General features: G+C 38.9%; 1 protein-coding gene across 1 annotated transcript in view; it reads left to right on the plus strand.

The window, feature by feature from the left end:
- Positions 1-3,382: 3,382 nt before the first annotated feature.
- Positions 3,383-26,619, plus strand: part of RpL30 (ribosomal protein L30) — a 74,689-nt gene continuing 51,452 nt past the window's right edge. Inside the window, exon 1 of the mRNA XM_066392488.1 lies at positions 3,383-3,386. The gene's annotated coding sequence lies outside the window, so the exon portion shown is untranslated. The remainder of the gene's footprint in view (positions 3,387-26,619) is intronic.

Here is a 26,619-nt window from a genome sequence, read left to right on the forward strand (position 1 = left end):
ATTCATCAAGCACTATTCTATGCCAACGAATAGAACTAAAAGAAGACTTATAAATTTAGCAGGAAAAATACAAAAATATCTATATGGAATCCTTAATTCGGATGACGAAGAATAATTATATAAAAACGCTTCAAACAAATCAAAAGACCTTGCAACAAGATATATCAGCCACACAAACCATAGTTAAGCAATTAAACAAGGACGTAGATACTCAACTAACTGACATCACAGAAAACCAACAAAAATTGCATACACGCCTAAACAACCTTACTCAAATAATGCAATCCCCGTCAGTCGCTATCTACTTTATTGTAGCCCTTGACAATCTAGACAACAATCTCCATATTATTAATAACATTTGACGTCCAAACAGCGATAGACTTTGCAATCATTAATATTCTACATCACAGTATTTTAAAATATAAAGAACTACGATCACTTTTAAATCATCTCAAGCCCAAAAACAAAATTCCTTTTGATAATCCTATTAGGTATTATGAAATAGCTCATGCCGACGTAACCATAAAAAATGACCTATTCATATTTCACATATCAATTCCTTTAATATCCGGCGAACCCTATATTCTCTCTATCAACTCTACCCTATACCTCTCGTTAACCACATTATGACAACAAACCCCTATCTCTTAAAATCCACAAATAATTTCCTCAATCTAAAGAATAGCTGCCCAAGGATCAAAGGTCTATTTCTCTGTGACCAAAGAGCCCTACACACGAGCGAACAATGTATCATGGAAACTATAAAACTCACTAATCACTGTCCCATGACTCCCATTGTCTATAATAAATCCTAAGTCATCCAACTGATAGACAACTCAATACTTGTGATCCCAGCTTCAAAGGAAATCATCGACTTCCAATGCCCAAACCAACACTCAATTAAAACTCTTACTCGAGCTTTACTCGTCAGCTATCCCGTCAGAATGTAATACAAAAATTATGAATAAAACATATGAAATTCAGAAACATGATATAATTAATCTACGACTAAAATTATCACGATTCCTATCAATAAAATTCTAAAGGAAAAAATTGAACCCCTGAAACTTAAAGAGGTCAACCTCGATAGTGTGCATGAAGATTTTAAGATTGCTAAGCAATTACTAGTACACCAAATAAAGGATTTTGATATAGTGAATACTAGTATATTTATTACCCATATAGTTATTTTTGTACTCATTATTTTAGCAGCGCTTTTATATTACTATTATTACCATAAATCTAAGGAAAATCTAAAAATGGCTATACAATTAACACCTCTCGAAAATAAACCCCTATTTTCTCAAACTTAAGGAGGGAGGAATTATATGACCATTTCCCGTTAAGGTAATAACACATGCCATAAACAAAACAATAACTCGCTCTAGATTCGGCACACTCAGCATCTTTTAATTATATAAATCAGGCATTTATCATAGGATCATCATTGTTGTCATTACATTCATTAAGGTATAATCTTAGTAGTTAGAAGCCAATATTTTGCACTTTTTAATAAAATACCTTTTGTTTATTTAAAAAAAATTAAGTTTATAAAAAACTTAATAAAATTGAAGGATGAAACCAGTACGCAATATAAATAAACACAAATACCATTCAATTTTCGAGTCATGGAGTGAGGTACCGAAGTTAAGTAAGAGTGAAATCGCTAAGATTTTATGCTTATGGAAAGAAAAGTATTCAATATTAAAAATTGCCAAAATTGTGGGTAGAAACTACAAAGTAATATATAATTTAATTAAAAATCCCAGTAATTATGGCAAAAGAAAAGTTAAGGGCAGAGCACCAGCGTTAACAAACCATGAGAAACGTGCTATTTTGAGAGCAGCATCAAACTTTTTTGCTACGGCCAGAGAAATAGCTGATTCAGTGGGCATAAATACTAATATCAGAAACGTACAACGTGTACTTCAACATTCCTCAATCATACAACATCAAAAACTTAAAAAGAAGCCATCCCTATCTTCAAGGCACAAAGAGGCACGTTAACAGTTTATGACAAAACATCTAAAATCTATAAAAAAATTAAAATATGTTATATTTAGTGATGAAAAAAAATTTAATCTTGATGGACCAGATGGGTGGAATCATTACTATCATGATTTGAGAAAGGAATAAGCTTATTTAAGTCGTCGGCAAATGGGTGGAGGCAGCCTTATGATTTGGGCCGGTAGCGGGTATAGAGGAAAGACTAAAGTGAACGTTATTAAAGAACGATTAAATAGTCGTGAGTACATAAAATTAATTGATACACAACTTAAAAAGTATGCTACACAAATATCAAGAGAAAATTTTATTTTCCAACAAGACAACGCAGTTGTACACACCGCAAAGTGCGTTAATGGTATTTTGAAACCAATAATATTACTATTTTGGAATGGCCAGCAAGATCACCCGATTTGAATGTAATTGAAAATTGTTGGGGCAAGCTTGCAAGAGCCATGTATAAAAATGGCAGACAATTTAATAATGCAGAAGATTTAAAAAATTATGTTATTTATGAATCGAATAAGATTCCTAGAAAATATATTAAAAAATTATTCAAATCAATACCAGATCGTCTTATAAATGTAATAAAAAATAAAGGTGGTAGTACAAAGTACTAGTTTCAAAATGTATTAAGATTTTTTAGTTAAATAATTGTAATATTATTTTTGAAAAATGTGCTATTATTTTGTCGCGTTAAATTTTCACGATTTTGATTGTATTATTTATTAATACCTCTTTTCCATAAAAATTGTATAGCAATCATTCTCCCTTGTTATGTATTAATAAAAAATTATTAAATAAAATGCATTACAAATGATTTTTGACATAAATTTCACTGTGTGCTATTTTATTGTTGCGTACTGTAGATAACATAGGAATTAGAAATGATAATAGTGAGACAGAGCAAGAATTTGAGGAAAACGAAGATGAAATAAAAATTGAATTAGCTCATCGACAGCCCCTTTTTATTGGCAAAGATGACAGCACTAGATGGTGAAAACATTACAAGTCTCGAAAGATTAAAACACGCAAACAAAACATTATCAAAACTTTTCCAGGAGTTAAAGCCATTGCGGAAAATCTAAAATCGTCTATGGATATCTGGAACTTTTTTTTTACAGATGCGATGTTGAAAATTATTGTTAAGTGTACAAATAAGAAAATACAAACTTTATCAGCAAATTATACTTGTGAAAGAAACGCTAAGTCTACAAATATAATTGAAATCAAAACTCTGTTAGGCCTTATTTATTTAGCTGGCGTTTGACATGTAAACAGACTTATGTTAATACTATGGATTTATGGAAAGTAAACGGAACAGGAGTAGAGGCGTTTAAATTGACTCTGGGCATCAACAGATTTAAATTTTTACTCGCACATATAAGATTTGATGACATTCATACTAGAATGAGCGAAAGAAACTTGACAAGTGCACTCCTATAAGACAGTTCTTTGATACTTTCGTGCAACACTACAAAGATGCCTAGAGCCATTCAGAATTTGTCACAATTGACGAAAAGTTAGAAGGATTTAGAAGCAATTGCAGCTTTCGGCAATACGTTCCTAGTAAGCTGAACAAATACAGTATAAAGGTGTTTGCAGCCTGTAGTGCAAAAATATTTTACACTAGTGCAATGAAGGTTTACGTCGGACGCCAGCCTGAGGGACCATATTAATTAAATAATAGTGGCCAAAGTGTTGTAGAGCTCTTGACTGAACATATTAGTAACTCAAACCGAAATATAACAACAGATAACCGGTTTACAAGCATGCCTTTAGCTGAAAAGTCGAGAGGACTGACTCTACTAGGTACAATAAAAAAAAAATTTAATTACAGTATAACAAAATTCAAGTCGTCCAATTGGGTCATGAATGTTTGCTTTTTAAGAAACTACTACCCCCGTATCATACATACCAAAAAGAAACAAAAATGTTTGTTGCTTTCAACGATACATTTTACTGATGACATTGATCCTAACAGTCAAAAACCGGAAATGATAGAACTTTGCAACGTGACTAAAGGAGGAGTATATGTCGTACACAAGCTGTGTGCCCAATATGACTGTTCAAGGAATACAAAAAGATGGTCGATGGTTATCTTCTATTGCATGATGAATGTTGCAGCTATAAATTCTTTCATACTTTATACAGCAAACAATCCCAACACAAAAACAATTCGCAGGGAATTCAATCAAGAACTCTCTATGGCATTAAGGTTATGATTATCAGAAACTTCGGATCACGTGGTCAGGAATTCCCAAAACTGTAAAAGACCGTCTACAAGATATATGTGGAGTTGCCAAATGAACCCGTGCCAGAGAGAGTTGCAGGATAAAAGGGAAAGTGTCTCTTCTGCGATTATAAAAAAAAAAACAGAAAAACACAATGTTGCTGTGCATATTTATGTTTGAAACACGTTGTGCCAATATGTCAAGACTGTACGAAGACAGACGATTAGTCATTTTAAAATTTATTTTTAAATTGCTTCTAATTAACGGTTTTTTATTATTTACAATCATTAGTCTGTTAGGTTTAAGAAATAACGTTTGTTTTTTTAGTTTAAATTTTTTGTTTGCATATTTTTCAAGCTTTTAAAAATGATAGTTTTTTGTTAAACGCACGTTTTTTGTAGCTTATTTTAATAATAAGTATTATTATTATTTTTCAATTAAAAAAAACTCTAATACATATGGTTTAATTTAAAAAGTTAATAGAATATGTTATATTTAAAAAAATATATAGATGCGCCCTTTTTTATTCTGTATGATCCCGTGGACCGGTGCGTGTACGGATATTGTAAAATAAGATGCGTGTTTTGGAGGATTAATGAATCTCTAGTCAATCGAGACCAAATAATATTGCCCCTGCTATACATTAAACTTGGCCTAATGAAACAATATATGAAAGCGTTAAACAAAGAGGGCGATTATTTTAAGTACACTGGCCCGCAATAGTCTTGGTACCCTTCTATCAAACGTATATTATTGCCTATTTCTTTTTAACAACTAGTATAATTTTTATTTACGCTTTACATATTAATTCATACACTTCTGCTACATTAAATAATATAACTAATTAAAGATATAATTATCGGCATGTTAAGAAAAAAATACATTTTCGTCCGGCGGGCAAAATACAACCTCGCAAAAGTCTTGGTACGAGTAAAAGTATGTTTATTTTTATTTTTATTTTTGATGATATTGCAAAAAAAAGAAAGAACAGCCAAGGTAGGTCTAAATATGTACATAGTATATTGAAATCAAATTTGTTATCAGTTTAAGTTTACTTCTATTAACTTTAAAATGGCACGAACAGAATTAAATATTAGTGAACGCAAAATTGCAATAAATTTGCATAAAGAAGGAAAATCCTATACTAAAATTGGAAATATTTTGAAAAGAAGTAAATCCACAATTCAAAAAGTTATTAATCGACATAATACTGAAGGAAGAATTCAAAATAAAGTTCGAACGGGCCGCCCACGGAAGTTAACGCAACGAGAGGAAAGATGGATACTCATGGAAGTCAAAAAGAATCCCAAACAAAGTGCTCCAAAAATTGCTGCTGAGTTGCAGCAACAATATGGAAAGATAGTGCATGAAGATACAATTCGTCGAGTATTACATCGAGGTGGTTTTAAAAGTTGTACTCCTCGCAAGAAGCCATATGTTAATAAGCAGAATAGGTTGAAGAGATTGAAATTTGCTCAGGAGTACAAAAATTCTTCTCCTGACTTCTGGGATAAAGTGATTTGGTCAGACGAAAGTCGATTTAATGTTTTTGGATCTGATGGATGCATAAAAGTGTGGCGAAAGTCAAATACGGCATTGAGTCCAAGCAACACTATTAAAACCGTGAAACATGGAGGTGGCGGTGTCATGGTTTGGGGTTGTATGTCAGTAGCTGGAGTCGGTAATATTTATACAGGATGTTAGTGAAATAACTTTCGTAAATTTAACCAGTGATTAAGAACATCATTTTGAACAAAAAAGTTCCTTACAACAGGGGTCGAAAACCTAATAGTTTTTTCAAAAAAAAATGTCAAAGTTGGTAACCGAAAAGCTATAATAAGGTTTAAAATTTGAATAAAATGTGGAAAAATGTACTTGACACATACAGGTTGTTTGACGTGTAACAAAAAAACTTAAAATAATTCAGCAATAACATTGCTAAAAGCAATTGAAAACTTAATTAATAACTTAAGCGGTAAAAAAAAACGTAAGTGGCAACGCCGCACTGAATGTTACCGAAGAAGAGAAGTTTATTTTCGTCAGGGTTGTTTTTTATTACCCTTATGAGGGTCGCTCACCCACGTTGCGGGTGAAGTGATAAGGCATTGAAATGCGCAGTAAACAGATTGACTTAGTACCTCAATAGTACATGAGTTATATAACCATCTACACTTTATCCCATTTTATGTGACATATGATCCTGGGCAAACATGCCTGGCGCCATGGACATGTGTAGCCCATTAGTGACCATCAAGAAGAGACAAAAGACAAAAACCACCCTTATTTTTCAAATTTGTCATGGACTGTATGTCCTTCCATACTTTTAATATTTTAGTGTGATTTCGGTCTTGCTGAATGCATCTTCTGTCGGTACACGCAACAAATTATCCGCAAAGTTAATTTGGGCGAGCTTTAAGTGATTTTATCCCTATTTATTAATAGTACCTATGTGACAATGTATTCTGTACGCGAGTATCATGACATGCTTTTAATCTATGGTGAGGCGTCACAAAATTCTGAAGAAGCTAGATGCATTTACGGTGATCGTTATCCAGAAAGAAAACTTCCAGCGGGACAAACATTTGTGCAAGTTTCCCAAAGGCTTCTGGATACAGGTAGAGTGTTATTCCTACTTATAAAGGACGAGGTCGACAGCGAGAAGTTGGTTCTGAAGCCGAGGAACAAATAATAAACTTTGTGGAAGAGGATTCAACAAGGAGTACCCGGAGTATTGCTCGCTACGTAGGTGTTTCTAATTGGACTGTTCATAGAACGCTAAAGGAGCAATTGCTCTATCCTTTCCACGTACAGAGAGTTCAAGAACTTTTACCCACTGATTTTGCATCAAGGCAACAATTTTGTGAATGGTTCATTGAACAACAAAGAAATCCAAATTTCTTGTCTACCATTTTATCAACGGACGAAGCTTCTTTCACAAGGAATGGAATTTGGAATTTTCACAATTGTCATAACTGGGCAGATGAAAATCCTCACGCCATTTCTCCAAAAAAATTCCAACATGAATTTTCAATAAATTTATGGGCTGGAATAGTGGGAGATCAGCTTATTGGACCTTTTGTATTACCTTCAAGGTTAAATGGACCCATCTATTTAGAATTTTTAACAAATGATTTGCCAAATTTGTTAGAAAATGTACCTCTTCAATTGCGTGCCATGACGTGGTATTTGCATGATGGAGCTCCTGCACACATAAGCCGTCCAGTTGTGGAACATTTACACAATAAGTTTGAAAATAAATGGATAGGAAGAAATGGCCCTAATCATTGGCCTGCCAGATCTCCGGATCTTAATCCTTTAGATTTTTTCTTTTGGGGTTTTATGAAGAATTTGGTCTACGCCGTGGAAATAAAGGACGAAAACCAGTTACGACAACGTATTTTTGCTGCTGCCGATCATATTAGGAATACACCAGGAATTTTTCATCGCGTACGGGAAAATTGCTTAAAACGCTGTCGTGCATGTATGGACTCAAATGGTGGACATTTTGAACATTTGATGTAGTAAAAACAATTATAACTTTGTATTTTAATTGAGATATTAGTGGTGTAAAGTGTGTAATGTATTAGGTGTACAACTTTGCTTCCGCCGTTTTTGAATAGATGTATGTAGCGGTAAGTAATGATCGAAATAAATAACCCCATGTGGGCATGCAGGAGCCTTGGGCACCTGTTAACATAACCTCATAAAAATATTAGTCTATTTGTGTCTTCATCATAAAGTTATTCGCAATTGAAAATGTCAGTGTACGAGCCAAATTCTCGTCATTTGCGGGAGGTTTTACTTTTCTGCTTCAATATGAAGAAATCTGCTGCTGAGGCTCATCGAATGCTCTCAGATACTTATGGGGAAGCCACTATTAGTGAAAGGACATGTCGTGAGTGGTTTCAGCGCTTCAAGAACGGTGATTTTCACGTCGAAGACCAACATAGCGGTGGAAGAAAGAAGGTTTTCCAAGATGCGAACTTGGAAGCATTACTTGACGAAGACTCGTGTCAAAGTCAACAAGAATTGGCACAATCATTGGGAGTGACTCAACAAACAATCTCAAAACGCCTCAAAGACATGGGAATGATTCAGAAGCAAGGATATTGGGTGCCGTACGAGTTGAAACCAAGAGATATTGACAGGCGTCTGTTCGCTTGTGAACAGTTGCTTGCAAGGCAAAGACGGAAGGGATTTCTGCATCGTATTGTGACTGGGGACGAGAAATGGGTTCATTACGATAATCCCAAACGCAAAAAGACTTGGGGATATCCCGGCCATGCTTCCACGTCGACGGCCAAACCGTCTATTCATGGTTCCAAAATCATGCTCTGTATTTGGTGGGATCAACTCGGCGTAATATATTATGAGCTGTTACAACCAACTGAAACAATCACAGGTGCTCTTTATCGAACCCAATTAATGCGTTTGAGCCGAGCATTGAAAAAGAAACGGCTGCAATACAACGAGAGACATGATAAAGTGATTTTGTAGCACGATAATGCTCGACCCCATGTTGCGCAAGTGGTCAAGAAATACTTGGAAACATTGAAATGGGAAGTCCTACCCCACCCGCCATATTCTCCTGACCTAGCTCCTTCTGATTATCACTTGTTTCGATCCATGGCACATGGGCTAGCTGACCAACACTTCCGGTCTTATGAAGAAGTAAGAAATTGGATAGAATCGTGGATCGCTTCAAAAGATGTCCAATTTTTTCAACACGGGATTCGTATGCTGCCCGAAAGATGGGAGAAAGTAGTGGCCAGCGATGGACAATACTTTGGATCCTAAAGGTATAATTAGTTTTTTACAATAAAATCGCGAAATTCGGAAAAAAAACGGCGGAAGCAAAGTTGTACACCTAATAACATGTTATACCAATAAGAGATGACAACAATGATTTAAAGGTAAGTAGCTTTTAAAAATAATAAGAATCACATAATTTTTAAATTTCATAAATTTAGTGCATTTTGTTAATTATGTACTGTAAAACCTACCAGACCCAAAAAAAAAACGTGTAAAGAAGCAAACCCACTTCATGCGGCTACTTAGGTAGGTGTGAAAATGAAATAAATTCGACGCGACGTTGCCAATTCTCAGAAAATGTTTTTTTAATTTTCCAGGGAAATGGTTGTATTTACGACCCCTGTTGTAAGGAACTTTTTTGTTCAAAATGGTGTTCTTAATCACTGGTTAAATTTACGAAAGTTATTTCACTAACACCCTGTATAATAGAGGGAATCATGGATCACAAAGTGTATCTCAACATTTTAAAGACAAATTTAAAGCAAAGTGCCCAAAAGTTAGGGCTTGCTGAGGATGTTTACTTCCAGCAAGACAACGACCCCAAACATAAGGCATACAATGTACGTCAATGGCTCATATATAATACCCCTCATTTGTTGGAAACACCTCCTCAGAGTCCAGACTTAAACCCGATTGAACATTTATGGAGTGTTTTAGAGTCTAAAATTCGTCAGCACCATATTCAAAATAAAGAATGTCTAAAACGGATTATTTTGAAGGAATGGTCTAAGATAACCGCTGATGTAACAAAAAAACTTGTTCATTCAATGCCAAATAGGCTATTACAAGTTATAAAATTAAAGGGGTACCCAACAGGGTACTAATAATTATATGTACCATAAATATAACTTTACTCTGTTATAGGTACCAAGACTTTTGCGAGGTTGTATTTTGCCCGCCGGACGAAAATGTATTTTTTTCTTAACATGCCGATAATTATATCTTTAATTAGTTATATTATTTAATGTAGCAGAAGTGTATGAATTAATATGTAAAGTGTAAATAAAAATTATACTAGTTGTTAAAAAGAAATAGGCAATAATATACGTTTGATAGAAGGGTACCAAGACTATTGCGGGCCAGTGTATATATTGATATAATTTTACCATATATTATAAAACTGAGAGCAAAGGGTGCCGACGATGAAATCCCTGCAACCCGAAGGGCTTAAAATACCTTAGGTTACGCCTATGGATTTTCCTACAAATTCACCATCTTATAACTATTTACCCATGGAGATCTAAAGGCGCTGTTACATCTCAACTTGGGTGGCTATTATTCAGTATCCACTGTCTCTTATCTGACATGGCAAAAATTAAGGGTACGATATCTGGGAACACCGTATCCGCCCTTAACGAGGCGTTAAATAAGTCATGTTGTCAGGTTTAGGCATATGGAGTTCCTCAAAATACGTAGCTTGAGACGAGGCATTCCGACTCACTCTCTTCTGATGCGAGCTTAAGAGCTCATTCACAGATGTTGAATTTCATTCAATTCAACAGACATTCAATAGATGTTGTATCATTTCTGTACTGGACACGGCCTGAGCAATATCGTACGATCGAGCTCCGGCAGAAACAGCGCAGTAAAGCGGAAAAAATTGAGATAGAAACTTGATTTCGGTCTCAAAAACTAGGGGTAGTTACGACTCAAGTGTCTACGAAAAATTTTTTCGGAAAAACGTGTTTTTCGTGGAAAAATCGTGGAAAAACTGTGCAAAATCCGTTAATACCGTCGGTAATAACGGGATTACCACCCCAGACGGTCGGGGGCAGTTTCCCCCATAAGGAAAGTGAAAAACAGTGAAGAAAAACAATAAACTTCAGTGAAAATCGGGAAAAACCGAAAAAATCGTTAAAAAATCGTTGACCGCGTGGAAACGAACACGTTCTGTAACGGTCCACGGGAGTTTTCGTTCTGACCTTTTCTGGAAAGAACGAAATCGGGACTTTTTTCGGTGAAAAACGGACAGCAGGACCCGGGAAGTGACAGGACACGAAGTGCGGGTCAGTGCGCGAGAGTGTGCGAGTGCGGGAAAGTGAAAAAACTCGACTAGAAACAAGGAAAAGCGTGCAAGGAAGGGCGGAAATCCAAAAACTTTTCCAAGGGAAAAACTCCCTAAAAGGCGATAGTGTAGAAGGTTCAATACAGAATTTGCAAGACAGTCAATAGCCTAGTGGGCTGTTCAGTAGAAAACGAGGCGTGACCCCCGGGTTCTCGCATCCGAGCAATTGGCAAGATTTTTTCTTTTAAATTAATTGGAAAAAATTAAACAGAAGCCGGGGAGAACCGAGAAACTCGAATGGGGTGACCGAAATTTTTTCTTTAGAAAATAATTCGGGAAAAATCCGAGAGTTAAGAGAATCCAACTTGCTATTCTCACGAAAAAGCTTTAGCTTACTGGTTATCCAGCAGCAATTTAAACGACTGCACCGGGTTCGGATCTGGACTTAGGCAGGATTTTTCCTTTAATTTTTTAATTAAAGGAAAAAGACGTCTTGACGAGCGAAGCCGAAACGAGACGATGAACGAACAGGGAGGAACCAAAAGACGATTCCCGAAGCCAGCGACGACAAGGTGCGAGAGCAGCAAATCAAAGATGACGATCATAGTAGAGGAGAAAATTGGTCAACTGATGACGACCCTCGGAGACGAGACACGAAGATTGGACAGACTAGTTGCTGTAAACACAAACAACAAAAAGGAAATTAAGGAATCGGCCATAAAATTAAAGAGGCTGATTGAGAAAGTGAACTCGCTTAGGAGCGAAGCCAAAGCGGCGGTTTACGTGGAGCAAATCCACACACAAACCCAGCATGTAGAGGCAAAGAAAAAGCCAGTGTGTAAAGACGGCGGTAACCAGACAGACGCCGCCGTCGCACTTACTACTGCAAGCACGAAGGATTGCGGCGTCCAGACGACGCCTACGCCGACGCCGAGGAAAGCTGCTAAACAACAGCAGCAATTGACTAAGATGCCCGTGGAAACCACCTACGAGGCATACAGGAAAGTAGCCAGCCAGGACTGGGCCGAATCAATGTACACCTCTTCGGAGGTCGTATACATGAACCCAGTCGAGGAACAAGTGTCCGGAGGGGCAAAAGTCGTTTTTGTGGAACAGGACGACTTGAAGATGGAGACAGGTATCCAGCGTCTGTATAGGAACAGGCATCCTGAACTCATGGAAATGGAGGACTTCGACGTCATCGAATTAGTGACGAGGGTCCAATCCAAAAAGGTGGGCGGCGAAATCAAAGGAACAAAGATCTTCAAGATCATCGCGCCGCCCGATGAAGAAAATCTTTTTGCAGCTTTAACCAGGCTGCAAAAAGAAGTAGCAGAATTGCCAAAAATAGCGCTACACCAGCTGAATGGTGTGACCTTGCCGAAACTGCAGAAGTTGGTTGAATTCATCTTCCGCAAGGAAGACCAACGCATAAGGATCTACGCAGCCCGGTAAAAACAGGTACCGAGCCAGCGGACCCCCACCCCACGACAGGTGGTGACGGTGAAAACCCCGAAGGCCAAGAAGTTCCCCACATACGCAATTGTGGTGAACAAAAATAAAGACAAGTCGGCGTCGGAAACGATTTCCGACATCAAAAAAGGCCTTGGGAAAGAAGGCAATGGCCTTTTCAGGGCCATAAGAACGAACAAAGAAGGCAATCTCATCATAACGATGGATAAAGATGACAAGGCGCTCAAACTGGCCGGCGAAGCCATCCAGAGGACGGTAGGAGAGGAAAACGTCCGCCTCTGCAAGGAACGACAAGCCCGGGCGACTCTACACGTGAGAGGCCTGGAAATCACGTCCACGAAGGAGGACGTAATGGAAGCAATGATCTCGGTAGCACCTGACCTTAAACCAAACGAGGTCAGGATGGGAGAGATGAGACCACTAGGACGGGCAGCAAGGGCGATTACGGTGCACATGCCGAGAGACCAAGCTGAACTGATCCTGCAAGGGAAATTCCTGACTATAGGACTCGTCAGGTGTAAAGTCGACGAGCATCTACAGATCGTCAGATGTAACAGCTGCTGGGCGTTCGACCATAGAACGTCGGAATGCACCAGAAAAATCCGGAGGGAGACCTGCTACAGATGTGGAAAAACTGGGCATCGTAGCAAGGATTGCCAGGAGCGAGAAGAGGACTGCACGTGTGTCCTCTGCGAAAAAAAGGGGCATTTCTCGGGAGGGAACAAATGCCCAAAATTCAGAGCGGCTCTGAACACCGCCAGAACAACGGCCAAAGGAAAAGGCTCGGCGGCACCGGCTCCCGCCGAAACCAGGAAAGCGGAAGCAGGACAAGCCCCGCAACACAGCCAGACAGAAGAAGGGAGAAGCGAGAGCGATAGGGGGGTCGCACCAAAGGATGCCAGGGAAAAGAGAAGGGGGTCACACTAAATCGAAAGAACCCCTCCCCCTCCCCCCCACCTCCTAGTAGTAAGCAAGCACCCCCCCTAGTTCAAAAACAACAAACCTAGGGAGCGACCGAAAGAAACAACAAAGATGAGACTCACGGAGAGAATCAGGGTGCTACAAATCAACGCAGACAGGTCTATGAAAGCCAGCCGAACACTGCATCTTCAGATGCTCAGGGTTCCGAGATCGACGGGCAGCTCTAGAATGCTGTGTTGAAGAACTGACTCCAGAATCCCTAATAAACGGTATGCTGGAGTCAAAGAGCAAATGGGATCGCTGTAGCGAGAACATCACCGCCATAGTGATGGAAAAAGAAAAAAAGGAACGGACACCAGACGAGGGAGAAGACCTGGAGGAAGACCAAATGGACCACCTGACGGATGACCTGACGGTGAGCCAGATGGAAGCCCGGACAGAAGACCTGAAGGAGTACCAGACGGAAGCCCAGAGGGAAGTCCTGATGGAAGCCCACACGGACCACCTGACGGATGATCTGACGGAAGGCCAGGAGGAAAACGACCAGGACGAAAACCAGGGAACCGCCATCCGACAGCAAATGACCTCGCGGTAAGTGATCCCACAGGAAGAAAGAGCCAGAAGCAGACAGGATCTCCGCGTGGTGCCCCTACTCCCGAGATCGGGTAATCAACCCCGATGGAGGGCGGTAGGGAAAACTAACGCGGGAAACACCAAAGAAGACAAGAGACGGCTCTCCGCGTGGTGCCCCCTGCTTTCTGAGATCGGGTAACCAATCCCGGTGGAGGAGGGTAGGGTTAGACTAACGCGGAGGCCACAGAAAAAAAAACAAGAACAGAGGGGAGGAACTTTCACCCCCCCCCCCCCCCCCGAACACGACGCCACTCGCCAACGACAGCGAATGTCCCTCGATTGGATTGTCCCGGAGGCGAGAACAGCGCAGGCGAAGGAAGAGCGAGGTTTTTTTTAGTGGGTAGGCGCTCGGGGGACTCGCCTCAGCAAGCAGCCAGCTGAATCCGGGACGAGTCCTCCGGGTGAATCCCACATTACCCGGCCGCCAGACCACCAGGCCGGGTGTCTTTAGAAGATTTTTTCTCCTCGGAAAAAAAAAAAAAAAAATTGATGTTGTATCACTTTGAGCAGCTTGGATGCAACATGAGCATCAAGATTCGTTTTCTGCACAACTATTTAGATCGTTTTCCGGAAAATTAGGGAGATTTGAGCGAAGAACAGGACGAACGATTCCACCAAGATATACGCACCGTGGAACAACTATTTCAGGGTCAATGGGATGCCCATATGTTGCCCGATTTTTGCTGGAGTATTCAGAGGAGCATTTCTTCATTTAGTCAGAGTAAAAAATCGTATAAAAGAAAATTCTAAAGTGTATAATTTTTTCAAAATTAAATTTTTTTGTTCGTTGAATGCATCTTTTTCTCAAAAACACCCTCCTCCTATAAGATAAAAATTAGAGCTGATAGAGAAAAACTAATCCCATAATTGAAATTAACTTCATAAAATAATCCAAAATCATGTAAAATATTTTATGCAACAGATATGCTGTTGAGCGGTGTTATTGATGACGTAAAGGCCGATGTTAAGCAAAATCCAGAAACATCATATTGTCGACGCGCTCAGCAATTTGGCATACATCCGTCAACATTATGGACGACTTTAAAAGTTGACTTGTATCTCTTTCCATACAAGATGCAAATGGCACAACAACTGTTGCCACCTGATAAGCCACGTCGCGTGCAATATGCCAAAAACATGCAAAACATTGATGCTGGTGAACTTGATTTTTAAAGTTATTTAATTATGGCTGACGAAGCTCATTTTTCGCTTTGTGGAAGTGTTAATACACAAAATGTTCGTTATTAGGGCACTCAAAATCCACATTTAATTCAAGAGGTACCTTTACATTCCCCAAAAGTTACTGTCTGATGCGGTATATGTTCGGAAAGAATCATTGGCCCGTATTTTTTTGAAGTTGAAAATAGCGCGACAGCACCGGTCGATGGGGAGCGATATAGGGCAATGCTACACAACTTTTTGATGCCTGCACTAAATAACAATGGCATGGAAAATTATAGGTTTCAACAAGGGAGTGCGACATGCCATACGGCTCTTTAAACAATTTCTTTTTTGAAAAGAATGTTCCTCAATTGACTGATTTTCAAAAATGGAGATTTTGACTGGCCCGCACGGTCACCCGATTTGTCTTCGCCTGACTTTTTCTTGTGAGGATATTTGAAAATCAGGTTATATAGCAACAAACCGGAATCTTTTGAACAACTTAAGACCAACATTTAGAACGAAATCACCGAAATTGTACCAGAAGTTTTTCAGAAAGTGATGGCAAACGCCGAAAAAATGGCCGATTTATGTTTGGCTGCAGGAGGTGACCATTTGTCAGATATTATTTTCAAAAAATGACTAAACAAATTGTAAAGATCCAAATTAACCTTTAATAAAACTGTTAAAATTATGATGCGACACGGCTTATACTTTGAATGTTTTGTTTCTGTTTGCCTTTTGTTCATGTTGCAAGAATTTAGAGATTTTCTGGGTTCTTTCTAAGAAGGGCCATATGCGAACTCATCTGACAATCCTTTATTTATGATGTCAAACTGGGGTAGTCCTTGGTGAAAGTCCTTTCTTTTTGCTAGCACATGTGTTTTTGGTTTAATTCTAAGAACCTTAGTTGGCAGGTCAATTGCATTGGCCTGGTTTTTAGTTTTTGTAAGTTAGTTCATTTTTCCCACTCGTACCATAAGACCTACTCAATAAAATTCTCACTAGTTATATCGCACCACGTACCGTTCCCATATATGCAAACCGCTGACAGTATAGAATACATCGCCAGCCACAGTTTCCACATGAAGCAGACGCTAACACAGCAATATTCGAGGATAAGGGAAAAGAGATGGGGGAATGCGGCAGGAGAGTCATAATCCCAGTGGATAGTTTTAAGTTAGTCTAAGTTGAACGTTGTAACGAGCAGAAGTATTGTAACCTTAGTAAAATAAAATCTTTTTTTAAAAGGCCTTTCGTCGATCGTGATTGTTAAGTGGCGCAGTCGGTAGGATTTTTGGGAGCTTCAGTGCGAATCGCTACGTACTGAACATTTTTCGAATCATTGATTTGCCAAAAAGAATCTACAAAACCGGTATTTATGATTAACGGACAGAAGTGAGTTTCCAATCATCGAAAATCCACCTCTATCGAAGAGCTGTCGGCAGACCACAAGGAACCGATAAAATTCTGGTTGCTGAGACACCATTGCTGAGCAACGCAAGGAAACCATCAGAGAGAATATCTGAAACGGTACCTTATAGGATAATCAAGATTCGCCTGTTGATACTGTAAGTGAATTTTGATTCTGCATGTTCGAAATCGAAAACATAATTGAGGAGATATCGAATCTCAGTTTAGAAACCCCAGTACCTTTAATTGACTCTGTCTCAAATAATAATTCAAATACCCCCATCGGTGAAGAACTTGGAATAACAGATACCATGGCCCAGTTTAAACCCGAATATTTAAATTGCGTTCCGAACTTTGATGGAAACCCAAACGATTTAAATAGGTATTTAACGATATGCAAATCTTTAATCGACAATTTTTACGATTCAAAAAATCCAGCAAATTTTCAGAACACCTACCTAATCAATTCTCTAATTGGCAAACTAACTTGTAACGCGAAACTAGTAGTTAACATTCAAAATGTAAATAGTTGGGACGATTTAAAGGAAGTCTTACAACGCAACTTTGCCGACCAAAGAGACGAGACTTGCTTAAATCACGACTTAGTTTTAATGAAACAACAATCACATGAAAACCCATCAGATTTCTACGATCGAATACTGCATATTCTGAATTTGTTGTGTTCATACGTTGATTCACACGAAGTTCTAGTACAAGCTAGAACCTTGAAGAGGAACCTATATAACGATTTGGCTTTGAAAACGTTCCTATCCGGACTCAAAGAACCATTGGGTACCACAATTAGATGTATGAGGCCCGTCAACTTAGCACAAGCCCTACAATTTGTCACCCAGGAAAACAACACCCATTATTTTCAAAACCAAAGAGTAACCGACTACATGTTTCAACAACCCCAAATCAATAAATCAAGACCAATTCAATTTAAGACGTTCCCGAACACCCAGAATTCTCACAGAATGTTCCGAACACCCTTTCGACCACAACCGATGAACCCAGGAATGAATTTCAACAGACAATCCCAAAGATTTTTCGGAAATTCTCAAATCTTCAATCGACCCAGTAACTCTAGCAACGTATTTAAGCCTAATCCATTCAAACCACTACCACCCCCAACGCCTATGTCAGAAATCTCTTGTTCAACACAGAGCCCTGTGATGAACAATAGAAACTTCACCCAACAACAACAAACCCCGAGGTACACCGTGGAAGAACTGTACCATGCAGAAGCTCAGGATTTAACCAGCCCTATGCAGGACATGTACGATTGTTCCTACGGACAATGCCCCCAATACTATCAAGAACAATTTATCCCCTATCAGGACGGAACCATCGAACCCCAGGAATTCAATTTTCAAGGAGAAAACAGCCTCTCAACTTCAATTGAAATAGAAGAAATTGAGCAGTCCCGTACTCAAACCAAATCAGGAGGAAAATTTTTCAGAAGTGCCTCCCAACGCAAGGAAAAAATAAAACCCACGATAATAGACCTAAATCTGTCAAGTCCAAGCAGACTGTACTACATAATCCTCCCCGAAACTAAACAAAAAATCTTAGTAGATTCTGGTTCCACCCGTTCCTTCATGAACCCCGAGACGATAAGGAAACTCTACCCTAAACGTATCACGGACGATCCATTCATAGTTACAACCGTATTTTAAAAATCATCACATCAACACAGTGCGACAATACCAGCCTCTAAAATATTCAATCTCCCCAAAAACACCGATCTTAAATTTTACCTTTTCAAATTTCATGAGACATTCGATGGACTCGTAGGAATCGATAATTTAAAAATACTCCAAGCCAACATTGACCTCGCAAATGACTGTCTTCTCACGCCATTTGCCTGTATCAAATTGCATTTTCATGAGGCGCAACCCGAAGCGAATTACATCACGATATCGCCTCGAGTCGAACAGATGATTAAGATAAGAACATCCGTTGATAACGGCGATGTTGTTATACCATACCAAAAGATGCAAGGTTGCGAGATTCCAGAGAGCTTGTCTACAGCCAAGAATGGTTTTGCTTTAGCTACAATATTAAATAACACATGCGACTCTGTGGAGTTAGGCCTTTCCCACGCTATTAAAGTAGAAAAATTTGACCACGCGACGCTTGAGGAAATAAACCTTAACCATATCGGAGACATAGACGAAGAACATGAATTAGACCTTTCTAGATTCCGCACAGAGCATCTTAATGAAGAAGAATATTACCAACTCTCGAAATTAACCAAAGAATACTCCGACATATTTTATAATGAGAATGAACCTCTAACATTTACCAGCAAGGTAAAGCACCGCATTAAAACCTCAGAAGAGATACCAGTTTATTGCAAATCATATAGGTACCCGTTTATACATAGACAGGAGGTGGAGAAACAAATGAAGAAAATGCTTGACTAAAAGATCATCAGACCCAGCCATTCACCATGGAGTGCCCCCATTTGGGCAGTTCCAAAAAAGGAGGACGCATCAGGAACCAAAAAATGGAGAGTTGTCGATTTAAGAGGAGTAAACGCCAAGACGTTGGACGACAAATACCCGTTGCCAAATATTACTGACCTGCTAGACAAACTAGGTAAGTGTCAGTACTTCACCACACTAGACTTGGCCAGCGCATTCCATCAGATACAAATGCACGAGGATGACATAGAGAAAACCGCTTTTAGCACAGAAAATGGCCATTATGAGTTTCTACGCATGCCTTTCGGATTAAAAAATGCTCCTGCAACCTTTCAAAGGGTGATGGATAACATCCTCCGAGGTCTGCAAAACGAAAAATGCTTAGTATACTTGGACGACATCATAGTGTTTTCGACTTCCCTACAGGAACACCTAGAAAGACTAAAAAACGTATTTGAAAGATTGCGAGAATCCGGCTTCAAGATACAACTCGACAAATCAGAGTTTCTTCAAAAAGAAGTGGCTTACTTAGGACACATAATTACGCGTGAGGGAGTCAAACCGAACCCCGACAAGATAGAAGCAATAAGGAAATTCCCTATCCCTAAGACAACAAAACAAATCAAAGGATTCCTAGGTCTCTTAGGATATTATCGAAGATTTATAAGAGACTTTGCCAAAATTACGAAACCGCTCACAAAATGTCTGAAGAAAGGAGCGAAAATCGAACACGACAAGGAATTCGTTTCTTGCTACGAACTATGCAAAACACTTTTGATGAACGTGCCTATTTTACAATACCCTGACTTTTCTCGACCCTTCAATCTAACTACGGACGCGAGCAACGTCGCCCTTGGAGCTATCCTATCACAAGGACCCATAGGACACGATTTGCCTGTAGCATACGCATCCAGAACGTTAAACGATTCGGAGAGAAACTACTCAACAACAGAAAAAGAGTTGCTAGCCATCGTGTGGGCCACCAAATACTTTCGCCCATATATTTTTGGCAGAAAAATCAATCTGGTCACGGACCACAAGCCTTTACAGTGGCTTTTCTCGCTAAAAGACGCAAACTTTAAGCTTACGAGATGGCGGATTAAACTAGAAGAATACGACTACAAAGTAATATACAAGAAAGGAAAAGCAAACACCAACGCCGACGCCCTGTCAAGAATCGAGATACAGACGAAGGAAACAACCGATGACTTCTCGCTAACCAAGTACATGGAAGAGTTCAACAGTCAGCTACAAAAGGAAGCCGAAGCACCGCCATCAAAGGACCAGGAAACCCTAGACCAAATGTCAACTACCGCTCAAGTAGACGAAAACGAAATCACGACCATTGACCCGTCGATACGTAACCCCGAACCGAGCGATGACAATGCCACTATACACACAAATAGGAGTAAAGACCCAATTGTCGGTATTCCTATAACAGACACCGCAGTTAACTGCGGAGCAAACCAAGCCATCATCTCCTCAGTCCTACACTCACCAGCCAAGACAAACATTCAAGTCCTTTTTGGAGGAAAACGACGATTCCACGTCCAACTTTCGAAGGACAACTTCGAGAAAGATGCCCAGAAGTTTGTTATGCAATTCATCGTCCCGTATAAGCAGCACCACCTGTATTTCGAAGACCCGGAGATATACGAACCCTTTTGCGAAGTAGTAAGAACCTTCAAATGGCCGTGTTTAAAGATGAAACGATGCCTCAGGAAACTGTTGGACGTAATCGACAAAAACGACATCCCCGAAATCATTCAGAAATACCACGAATCAAAATCAAATCAAATCACCGAGGAATAGATGAAACATAGGAAAGAGTGAAGCAGAAATATTACTGGCCTAACCAAAAGAACTCCATTCAAACATACATTAACAACTGTCAAATATGCCAGAAAAGCAAGTACGAACGTCACCCAGCTCACGTGGAAATGAACCTGACACCAACACCTTCACGCCCCTTCGAGACCGTCCACCTAGATACGCTAACCCTCGAAAACACGAAGTTCTTGACAATAATTGATGCCTTTTCCAAGTACGCGCAAGCCTACCCCTTAACGAACCTTTCGGCAACAGAAATCGTCGATAAGCTGCTCATGTTCTTTTCTCACCACCAAATTCCACTCCGAGTAATAACGGACAACGGAGTCGAATTCAAAAATACAACGGTCATCGAACTCATGACCCTGCATAAGATAAAAGTACATTTCTGCTCACCCAACCATCCAAAGTCAAACGGAATGATAGAGCGACTACATTCAACACTACAAGAACATGTACGCCTATTAAGCCACCAGGATTTCACGAAAAACACAATTTCGCAAAAAATGATCTATGCAATTTTAGCCTACAATAATTCGATTCACTCTGCGACAAGGATGAAACCTACGGATATCATAACCGGTCATACCTCGTCCGAAGACCCCTTCGATCTAAAATTAGACCAAATGCTGCTAACAGAATACGTCAACGTACACAAGGAAAAAACCCGATTACTTTACGCGGACATCAATCAGAATCTTTCCAAAGATAAAGAAAGACTAGTAGCAAAGGTCAACGAAAACCGCGAGTCCCCTGAAGAATTTAAAACCCAACAAGAGGTTTATATAAAAACCCACGCTAGGCAAAAACTAGCTGATAAATTCAGAGGTCCGGAAAAAATAAAAAGGGTCAACAAACAAAAGAAAACAATAGAAACCAAGTCACACCCTAAAATCCATATGGACAATCTGAAACATCCATTCCGACACAAATATAGCTTTGACTAAAGTCAACGTATTGCTTTTCAGCCTCGCAACGAGCGTTGCCACAGACAAGGATCGAATTACTCTTAAGCAACTGGACGATAACCCGGGAATGCTACCCCTCAAACTAGGTCAAGCAAAACTCACAACACAAACCCATAAATTAATACACTACTACGACCTAAACACCATCGTGGAAGAGACAAACAAGCTACACCTCCAATCTCAAAATGTTTCAACCTCCATACTATCACGAACAGACTACTACGAGCATTGCAACAACTATCTCAAAGTGCTAAACTTAACACAAAACCGAGTAGAAAGGAAGATTGAACAAATAATTCCTAGGAACCCAAGAGTTAAAAGAGGTTTAATTAACCTGGCAGGTTTCGTTTTCAAAGCAATCACGGGAAACTTAGATGCCGAAGACGGACAACGATACAAAGCACTCATCAGCGAGCTGCGACAAAATCAGAATAAATTAGCGAACAGTATTCACAAACAAAATTCAATTTTATTAAGCGTAATCAACAAATTTAACCAAACAATAACTCAGTTAAATAATAACATGAAGACCATGGAAATCCAAATTAAGCAAATAGAGTACATAGTTCAAGAAACAGCCAACAGAGGAAATTTGTATTTCATCAAAGATGTCTTAATTCAAATCATAAACCTATACGAAATAGTAGACTCAATGTTGCAAGACATCGAAACCTCTATCTCATTCGCTAGATTAGGAATTTTCCACCCTAGTATAATGCGAACCACAGATCTATTTTCTGAACTAAGAACCCTAGAACTCAAACTACCATCCGATAACCTACCTCTGCCGATAACCTTAGAGAACACTCTTGAGTACGAAAGGGTAATAAGTGTCGAAAGCTTTGTTTTGAAAGGAAAAATAACCTATCTATTAAACGTTCCAATAACTAATCCTAGTAGTTTCGACTATTATCACCTTTATTCAATACCAATTGGACGACGGAGTCAATTCAAGGCAGTCATACCCCGCGGTAAATACCAACTCATGAATCAAAACCACTACACGTATCCTGAGGAGCCATGCAAGAAGATGACACCCAAACTATTCATCTGCAACCCGGGAACCCTAGAGGAAATCAACGCAGACAGCCCTTGTGAAGTCGGACTATTGAGCTCGCCAGAACTTAGCACGCATTGCCCACAAATAAAAATCACCATTACACGTGTGATAACTAACCAGCTAGACTCGTCCAACAAATGGATTTTGATATTTCCCACTGACAGAACCATTAAACTAAAATGTGGAGGACAGGAAGAATACAAGAAAGTAACAGGAAGTCTCCTAGCCACAGTGCTAGAGGAATGCCAAATCGAAGGAAACCAATTGCGGATTACCAACGAGAATTCAATAACGAGTACCGGCGAACCAGTCATGTTTACAAATCTCGATGACCAACCACCAAATTCCCTACACCTAAATTTGACTTTCCACTTTCAAGAAGTCAAGCTAGACGAGCTACACGAACTTAAGAACGAGATCCGAGAAAACCAACCTCAGTTGGAATACAGCAAAATTTCGACCTTCCCAAGTCTATGGACAATTTTAATATATGTGTTAATTTTCATAAGTATAGGGTACATTGTCTTCAAAAAACTTCGAGGAAGACGAAGCCAACCAGAAGGACCAGAGAACGAAGCCGTCAACCCCTGCCTCAACTTACCCTACAGCCAGGGAAGCTCGATCTGAGAAGGGAGGAGTTATATCGCACCACGTACCGTTCCCATATATGCAAACCGCTGACAGTACAAAATACATCGCCAGCCACAGTTCCCACATGAAGCAGACGCTAACACAACAATATTCGAGGATAAGGGAAAAGAGATGGGGGAATGCGGCAGGAGAGTCATAATCCCAGTGGATAGTTTTAAGTTAGTCTAAGTTGAACGTTGTAATGAGCAGAAGTATTGTAACCTTAGTAAAGTAAAATCTTTTTTTAAAAGCCTTTCGTCGATCGTGATTGATAAGTCACTACTCTCTAGAAGTGTATTTTTCTTGTTCTCTGCCGAGACTCAAAATACCTCAACAAAAACAAAAATTTTAAGAATATGATTTTGGTCCAAATTATTTAAAAAAAACTTTGTAATCACAAAAAAAGCAGCTTGTATATGGGCCATTCAATATTTATATAGAAGACCTGAACGATTAAAATATAAATTAATACCAACAACAACAGTCAAAATATCAACAAATTATTACAGAACAACTCAATTCAACCAAGTCTCATAAGAGATCTTTAGAATCGAATTTACCAGACTTATGTTCAATAAATCATCTAGATAATTTGTTGATAACTTCAAATCACTATTTGTATATGTATGTAGGATTCTTAAGTCGAGGCACAATCGGAAGTCGTTGAGTTGTAAATAGTGATAGTACTTTAATACTTGTAATTAGGTTAGGTCTTAATTTAAGATGAAAGAATTGTGAAGGGGCTGATGTTGCCCCTATAGGACGCCTATGTATGTCGCAACCTGGTTAGAAGTATTTTTGTCAATTAAGAGGGTTTCGCAATCATTATCTTCAAGCAATTCGGCTATTTTATGATTAACGTCTAACCACCCTTTGTCGGTACTTGTGGGAAAGGATAGCCGCCCTTTGTCGGCGTGGATGAGACGCGCGGCCGCGCTTTGTCGGCATTTCTGGAAATGTACCGACAAAGCGTTATCAGTACCATGGTAACGACTCAGGTGGTGTCGTAAGTCAGTAATTGCTTTCTAGCCAGGGTACGACACTGTTTTGATTACCTTTAGTTGAGTATTTAAGAGCGCCCCGAATCTAGAGGGTCCTCTTTCTTTTCGAGTGGCTCACCAGAACTGTTATCCTACGTTTGAATCCGTTTCTTATTCAATAAACCCTATTATTCAAAATAAAAACCCTAGACAACTATAGAAAAACCTACATGTATATTTCACAAAAAATTGGTTTGGATAATGAATATATTAAGTGTACAACTAAATTCTGTCGATTGTATTCAAACTGTCATATGTCGCATATGAAATGTTCGATTTTAATAATTTTTGCAAATATAGTACATACAGTATTGGCCATAATTATTGCAACTTTTAAAATTGTTTTATAGTTTTGTTTAAATCGAAAGGACAAATGAGCCACCTCGTACATACATTCTTTATTGAACTACCTTTACTTATCAGAGAAATGGAATATATTATCTCTTCGCATATTCACTAGTATAAACAAATTGTGTTTCTACGCTGGCCAAAATTATTGCAACTATTTATTTTTTCGTGTTTTTTTGAGAAGATTTTGCTTTTTAGTTCCTGTATTCAATTCGACTATTAGTTAGTGAATTTTCCATCATGGCTCGAAGTAAAACATATAGTGGTGACATTAGAAACAGAGTGATTAATTTTTATAAGAATGGTCTAAGGCAAGTCGAAATAGCCCGAAATTTACAACTCCATAAATCAACAGTGTCGAGAATCATCAAACAATTTGTTCGTACTGGTGGTATAATACCATTAAAAAACACTGGTAGACCAAGAAAGTCCTCCAAGCAATTGGACCGAAAAATTTTAAATATTGCGAAAAGAAGTCCCTTCCTATCTTCAACGAAAATTCTGAGTGAAATCGACCAAGCAGGATCATCGGGCCTTTCAAGTCGAACAATAAGGCGAAGACTTTGTGAAAATGGCTTAAATAGTTATAGACCTGCCAAAAAGCCTTTGCTCTCGAAGAAGAACATTAAAGCCAGGCTCAAGTTCGCTCAAAATCACATTCACTGGACACCAAATGATCGGAAAAGCATCGTATTTAGTGACGAATCTAAGTTCAATTTATTTAGAAGTGATGGTGTGATTCACGTAAGGCGACCTAAAGGCCAGAGATTGGATCCAAAATACACCTGTCCCACTTTGAAACATGGCGGAGGATCTGTAATGGTGTGGGGGTGCTTTTCGTCATTTGGTATGGGCCCTCTACACAAAATTGAGGGAAGGATGGACAGGTTTATGTACAGAGACATTTTAAGGAACGTTTTGGAACCCTATACAGATGAGATCATGCCGCTTAAATTCACCTTTCAACACGATAACGATCCAAAGCATGCTTCCAAATTAGTCAAAGAGTGGTTAGAACAGCAAATAATACCTGTTATGAAGTGGCCATCTCAAAGTCCTGACCTCAATCCAATTGAGAACTTATGGGAAATCTTGGACCAGAAAATTCCGGACCCAAAAGTTAAAAATGCCACGGAACTATTCGAATTACTATCAAAAGCTTGGTCAGAAATGGATCCAGCTATAATTGAGAAATTAATTAATTCTATGTCAAATAGAATGGCAGATGTATTGAGGGCTAAAGGATATTACACCAAATATTAAAAATTTGTTTTATTTTTCGTTGTTATAGTTAATTATTTAAGCAAAATAATTTAGTTGCAATAATTTTGGCCAGCGTAGAAACACAATTTGTTTATACCAGTGAATATGCGAAGAGATAATATATTCCATTTCTCTGATAAGTAAAGGTAGTTCAATAAAGAATGTATGTACGAGGTGGCGCATTTGTCCTTTCGATTTAAACAAAACTATAAAACAATTTTAAAAGTTGCAATAATTATGGCCAATACTGTAGATATGAATAGGATATGTTGGGTAAATATTGCAAATTTTTGTCGTATTAATCACGAAATATTGCGTTCGACAATAGGACCTGATAAAACCCATATTCGACCTTGCTCACTCCACTGCTTTCACCAACAGAAATCAGCAGCTGA

The sequence above is a fragment of the Euwallacea similis genome, chromosome 8, assembly GCF_039881205.1.
Source record: "Euwallacea similis isolate ESF13 chromosome 8, ESF131.1, whole genome shotgun sequence".
Lineage (NCBI taxonomy): Eukaryota > Metazoa > Arthropoda > Insecta > Coleoptera > Curculionidae > Euwallacea > Euwallacea similis.